Source organism: Neltuma alba, unplaced genomic scaffold (assembly GCF_004799145.2).
Source record: "Neltuma alba isolate B1F8T4 unplaced genomic scaffold, ASM479914v2 tig00012302_pilon, whole genome shotgun sequence".
Classification (NCBI taxonomy): domain Eukaryota; kingdom Viridiplantae; phylum Streptophyta; class Magnoliopsida; order Fabales; family Fabaceae; genus Neltuma; species Neltuma alba.
The window spans coordinates 77,386-84,252 of record NW_021636816.1 but is presented as its reverse complement, the minus strand read 5'-3'; the positions used below and the strand labels follow the sequence as shown (position 1 = coordinate 84,252).

Sequence of the window (6,867 nt, the reverse complement as noted above, 5' to 3'; positions counted from 1 at the left end):
TGCAATAGTTTAAGAAGAAAAACATGATTCTTTATAGGGGGGCAAGTTATTTTAGGAGTTTACAATGCCATAAAACTGCAATAGCAAGAAAGCTTTTGCTTTCATTTTTTTTTTCAAAAAAAAAAAAAACAAAGGAATTATTGAGCGCCAAAATTAACCCAGAAAGAAGTATATTTTCATTCTTAGGGAAATTAGATAACCTTCAGCCCAGAAACTTAGCTTCTAACGGATGAAATGACAAGTGGAGTTACATTTTTGAGAGAAATCAATTTCCATTAGTTGCAGCAATATTGCACTGCTTTTGATTTGTACAGTACAAACTATGGCATGTACATGGAATACAACCATGTTGACTCTGAAGAAAAGTACCAAATTGACATGTACTGACATATCATCAGGTATTAATTTACCTCGCATCCAAGCACTTCAAAAACCTAAGTTTAATGGGGCCATTAATCAGAGTTATTACTCAGGCAACAGCTCAAACAACATCCCAAAAGAAGACTTTCAGTAGTTCCAAATTCCAATTTTAATGTATGCAGAATAACTTAGCTATGGCAGATACTTGTGCCTAAGATAGACCTGCCTATATACATATAAAACTTAGTTGCGGTTGTCTTTTGTTTGACAGGCTTAATGATTTTGTCCAAAGTATTTTCTTAATTTCAAACTAATGACCAAGTCGTACAGCCCACTAAGGGGTTTAAATAACTCCTTCACCGCACATTATGGCTATAACTTGCAATACTGCTTAACGCTATATATTCATCAATCATCAGAATCCCCTTAATCGACTGGAATCGACTAACCTTAACATCATTCTCTTCATAGTGACACGGTAATTATTATTGCGAAAAAAGATTGAAGAGGAACACTCACTCGAATTTACATCCCTTAATCTTAGCTTCTGCTTCACGAACAGATTGGAGAACAAAAGGTTTCCCTTCATCATCCCTGTAAGTCCCTGAAAGCACAAAAATGGACAAGAACCCGAAATAAAATCAATAACCAATAGAAACTTAACAATGAATTCATGGTGATTAAAGCTTAAGCATTTCCCACCAAAGATGCAAAATCAAGTGAAATGAATAGAGAGATGAGGTTACCACTCCAAGATTGATCTTGTGGGGAAAGGGGTCAGCACGAAAAGCTTCCTTCACCCGAACAATAGGGTCCTTTTCTGCGATTCTCACATGGTCCCACCATCGAAAGCCCCTAGCAGAAGAGGATATGAATCTTCTCGCATTCATTCCTCCATTGATGTACCACCACATGATGCTTATTACTTTTTGTGTGAATTAGCAAGTGAATGGTGATGGGTATGAAGCAAATAGAGTGATCAAGAAAGATATATGAAGAAGGATAGCAGGAAAAGAGTGAGCTTTCAGCCTCCATGGTATTTTCTGATGTTGTTTTCAGTGTCCCCGGCTATTCCAATGTGCTCCTTTGGTTTTCGGGTTTTGTCTTCGGTTTCTTGAAAGGAAACAACAAAACAGAGGGCTCCGGGGTTTGACTTCCCCAAGACCCTCAGATTTACACACGCGTCGAAATGTGAAATCTTTGCTTTGCGCGATTGATAATTGAACGATGACCCTTTAAATATGTTTGAACGAGTCGGTGGGACTATTGAGGGAGAGACCAGCCTAGTTAGAGAAATGTCGTCGATTTTCAAATTACATATCCAGGTATCGTAAGTCAATGAATGTATTGACCGGATGGCTTAAGAAGCCCACAGTTCTAATAGCAAGGGGTGTTTGGAAATTTAAAAAAATATTTTTTAAAAAATATTTTTCTATAAATCAACATAAATTTCTCTATATATTTAATTTATATATTATAAAATTATTTTTAAAATTATAGTTTCAATTCTATTCGAACACCCCAGTGTTACTATTTTCTTACCCAAAAAAAAAAAAAAAAGTGATTTGGGGAGCTCTTGAATGTTGGCATTGGAAGATAGGACCTCGTCTCTCGTCATTCCATCATGTGAGTGTGAGGGAAACGTGGACTACTCAAATTCAGTTTGGAGAATTTTTCAAAAATGATAGATTCAAATTCTATATTTAATAAACTACAAAATAGTTTAAATTATAAAAATTAAATTAAAATCTAAATCATTCAAGATTAATTTGGACGGCTTGTATTAATCACGCACACTCCGTGTTTCTTTATCATTGTGATAAGCATCATGGAATGTTATTTTATATTATTCTATATGTTGGAATTAGAAGTTCATGTTATGATCAAGCTATAAGGAATGGATTATGAACAGAGCAGCCACCGAGAACATTCACAAAACAAGTACCACAACTTCCTGAAAGCCTTTTTATTAGGTGAAGACTATGACTGTGCTTAACAGTAACTTGCCTACACTCAACGGGCAAAGGGATTAGACACCTTTCCTGTGAGAGCAGGTTTCATCATTTTATGACCCCTAGGTATTGTTTGGTACGAGGAGAGGGAAGAGGAGGGGAAATTTTTTTTAATGAGCTCTATTTAAAAAAAATTAGAAAAGTGGGATTTTGAAATGTTAATAAAGAGAAGAAGTAATATAAAAAAATAATTAAAATTAATTAAAAATTTTTAACCCCACTTTGTCAATTTGTTAAATCAAACTTATTAAAATTTTTTCTTTCCTCCTCTCCTTTTATTTTTTCTTGTACCAAACGGATCCTAAAGGAGGCATCTTCATAGTCAAGTCATACATCAAATTAAATGCGTTCCCGAACCGGATCAAGGGTTTGTTGCCTTGCCTTGATTTGTGGGTGAGTCCAACCCCATCTAAAATTTTTCACCAAGTGAAAAAAAAAAAGTGACTCGCCTTGTCCAAGTGGGTCAATCTATTGACATGTTTGAAACAGTTTATAAGTAATTTTTTAATCATGATTTACAGAATACGAGATAAATATGTGAGAAGAGTTTTTTCTCGGTTTTCGTAAAACGTACTTATAAATGATTTTTACCAATCGCTATCCCAAACAAGGTCTGAAGCTATGAAATGTAGTTTTTATTTAAATCATGTGCACGTCTATATGGCAGATGATTCATATATAATTCGTGCTTTATTGATACTTGATACAGGAAAAAGAGTAGATTTCATCACATTAGATAATATAGATAGATAAATAAGTAAAAAGTTCCTTGTGGTAATATCTTTTGCTTCATATTTTTCACACTCCATATATCAGTTCACGCTTCTGCAATTGACACGGATCTCGCCTTCATTCCCAGTGAGTGGCTTTATATTTCCCATCTTAACCATGGAAGAAGCAAAGCCCTTGTAGAATCTAGATGGTTTAGGATGTACTGTTTGACCAGTGCATCAGTAGAACCCCCATTGAAGAGAGCTTGATCAGAGTGAAGAATTCCTTTCTTCTGAACCAAATTCAAAAAGTAAGACCCGTCAAAGATTGCAGGTGTTGAGTCCAACGGTGCTAGGTTGTCGTCACCTCCAGTTCTAGGGCATACACTGTCAATATAGAATAATCGACACATCAAATCAATTAGTGTATCATTTGATTCCCATAAAATGTTGTTTCAGTAGAGTTTGCAAGTAGCCAACTTTAGAAAATGGACTTCTACCTTGTACAGGGCTTGTTTAGAATAGCGTTGGTAAAAGTAACTTTATTTCATATGATGTTTAGAAGCTGAAGTTAGCATCAAAATCTGTTAGTATAATATGATTTATATTCAGATAAGTTTTTGTAAAAAAAAGTCAAATATGACAAAAATTATTTGAATGATATATGATGATGAAAAGTTACTTTTAAAATGTTGAATTTTAAAAAAGTCAAAAGCAAAAAAAAACTTCAACTTTAGAGTGATTTTTGAACAAAAAGTTAATTGGCTTTGAAACCATGCTAAACATCCTTTTTTTTCCCATCAAACTTAAATCTGAAGTGTTATTTTCATGCCTAAGAGTCAGTTTGGGATGGCTCCAACGCCAACTGTACTCGAACAAGCCCTTAGTTTAAAAACAGAAAATATACATGAAAAAGCCCGTTTTATTTGTAGACACAAGCCAAAGTAGCTTTTGGCAAATGTTCATTTTGCTAATTGATCTATAAACCAAACATGCATGCATGCACGTACGTACGTGTACTGGAGTTGTGCAGCAAAGAAGGGATTGATGTTGGAGTCGTTGTAGATGCGGTCTCTAAAAGTAACACAGCGGGCGAATCCAATGGTGTGCGCAGCAGATAGAAGAACCAAGTCATTCTGGTCAAGCCCTTGCTTGTTGAAGCTCTCTGTGAGCTGAGCCAAATCCGAAAATGGTGACGGTAGGTTATTGTTTGCATCCACTCGGCTCGCGTTTCTGGAGTCTCTTCTTCCCAGGTTAACTCCCATCTTGGTCCCCCTAGCTGCAAACACACACACGCATATAATCTGGACGTGAAATATCTATCAGAGAACAATAATAACAAGTCTCATGTTGATAATATTTGAAAATGCAATCACTTACTGCGACGATGGAATCACGAGCTGCAACAGCCAAGATGTCAGCACACGAAACAACATGGCCTCCACATGCTTGGTCCACCTCTTTCTTTATCTCATCAATAACTTCAAATCTTCGAACTGAATTCAAGTTAGGCAGTGCATTCTTCTCGCTGTCAATAGTTGGGGTGGCATCCAAAAGAACAGACCCATCACATCACATCATATATATATAATATATATATATATATATATAATGAATCATCACCACCACCGGCCAAAACAAAAGTAACAAACACGAATCTGATATGAGGTTAATAACATTCATAATCTCTAGGATTGAAAGAGTTATTATAAGCTTAATTAATTACATTGACAAAGCAATCATGGAAGTGTAAACGAAGCAAGGAAGCTCCCATTCGAGTCTCCTTCAGAATCGCAGCCGCAATGACTCGTTTGATTGTGTTCAAAGCGTTGGGACATGATTGATCATAGAAATTAGGAGATAGTGGTGTTGTGGAGAAAGCTGGGTTTGTAAAAACTGCTAATACCAACACAAGAAGAACCATGCAGAAATACCCACGTTGTGAGGCCATTTTTGTATATATCAGGCTTTGGTAAGGATCTGTATTTATAGAGGGCTATACGGGGCTGTTAGGCGGAAAAGAAGACTTCACTATGTGGCACCTACATATAGCTGTGGACTAGGCGCCGAAAAAAGACCATTACGTACGGCATTTAGGCACAACTGTATAAGTGGGACTCGCCTAACCTTCATAAGAATCCGTCGTTCAGCTAATACACACATTGTTTGATAGGAGGCAATCTTGCTCGAATAGATACTATCAGACACTAAATATAGCCATGTAGGTATGTCTCTTAACAAGAATTCGAATATTGGTTTATCAGTCGTGAGGATTAATTAGCTCCTTCCACTAAATCCAACTCCTTTTGATACAATAAGGAATATCAGCCGTCCTTTCTCATCCAAATCTGAGTTCTTTAACCTTCTACAAATTTTAGTTTTACTCTTTAAAGTATAGTAATATGTAATATTATTTTTACACGGCTTATGATGATAATGTGACGACAACAACAACAAGCCTTATCCCACTAGGTGGGATCGGCTATATGAATTACTCGATGCCATCATGCTCTGTCAACAACCCAGTTCTTAGATGTGTTGTTAACAAAGACGTCTCGTTCACTAATCTCATTGAGCGTTCTCCTCGGTCTTCCTCTGCCCCTTTTTATGGGACTCCATATTGTCTGATTTACCCTTCTCACCGGGGCCTCCAATGACCTTCTCTGCACATGTCCAAACCATCTCAAGCGATGTTTAACCATTTTCTCTTGAATAAGCGCCACACCGACTCTTGCTCTGATATTTTCATTTTGAATCTTGTCTTTTCTTGTATGACCACACATCCATCTCAACATCCTCATTTCTGCTACCCTAACTTTGTGCTCTTGTTTACCCTTTATCGTCCAACATTCACTATCGTACAACATAGCTAGTCTTATAGCAGTCCGGTAAAATTTTCTCTTAAATTTCTCAGGTACCTTCTTATCGCAAATAACTCCAGTAGCCTTCCTCCACTTTAGCCAGCCAACTTGTATTATATGAGAAACGTCTCCATCAATTTCACCATCCTCATGTAATGGATTCTAGGTATTTAAACTTTGATGCTTGAGGAATGATTTGATCCCCATATTCACCTCCAAATCACCGTTGTCTTGCTTCCCCCAAAATTACAATGCATATATTCTGTTTTGTTCCTGCTCAAGCAAAAACCTTTCGACTCCAAAGTCCTTCTCTATAACTCCAATCTAGAGCTAATCTCTTCTTTTGATTTCGCTATGTGGACAATATCATTCGTGAAGAGCATAGACTTGGGGATTTTTTCTTGAATAAACTTGGTTAGAATGTCCAGAACAATATTAAACAAGTAAGGACTCAAAAAAATCCCTGATGTAGGCCAATCTTAATGGGGAAGTCCTTTCACTACAAGAAATTGCTGAAGTAGCAGCAGCGGAACATTTCTAGCGGTTAAACAAAACCGCTAGAAATTCCAGATATTTCTAGCGGTTCCTATAAAAACCGCTGCAAAATACAGACGGTTTGACCATTACCCGCACATTTCTAGCGGTTACCCCACTAACCGCTAGAAAATTAGAGCTAGAAAATTCCCCGGGCTTTGGCGGGAACTTGGCGCCAAATTTGTAGCGTTTACTTTCTAGCGGTTTCAGGCTAATAAACCGCTAGACACCGAAAAATTCTAGCGGTTGATGCATGAAGCGCTAGAAATTTTTTTCATTCCCCGAGGAGTTTAGAAATTTCTAGCGGTTCGGTCCTGAACCGCTAGAGATTTCTAGCAGTTATGGACCGAACCGCTAGAAATTGTTAGCGGTTCAGGACCGAACCGCCAG

General features: G+C 37.1%; 1 pseudogene; it reads right to left on the bottom strand.

Moving 5' to 3' along the window:
* Nucleotides 1-3,043: 3,043 nt before the first annotated feature.
* LOC114725916 (peroxidase 52-like) lies at nucleotides 3,044-4,871 on the bottom strand (annotated as a pseudogene).
* Between the last annotated feature and the right edge of the window lie 1,996 nt (nucleotides 4,872-6,867).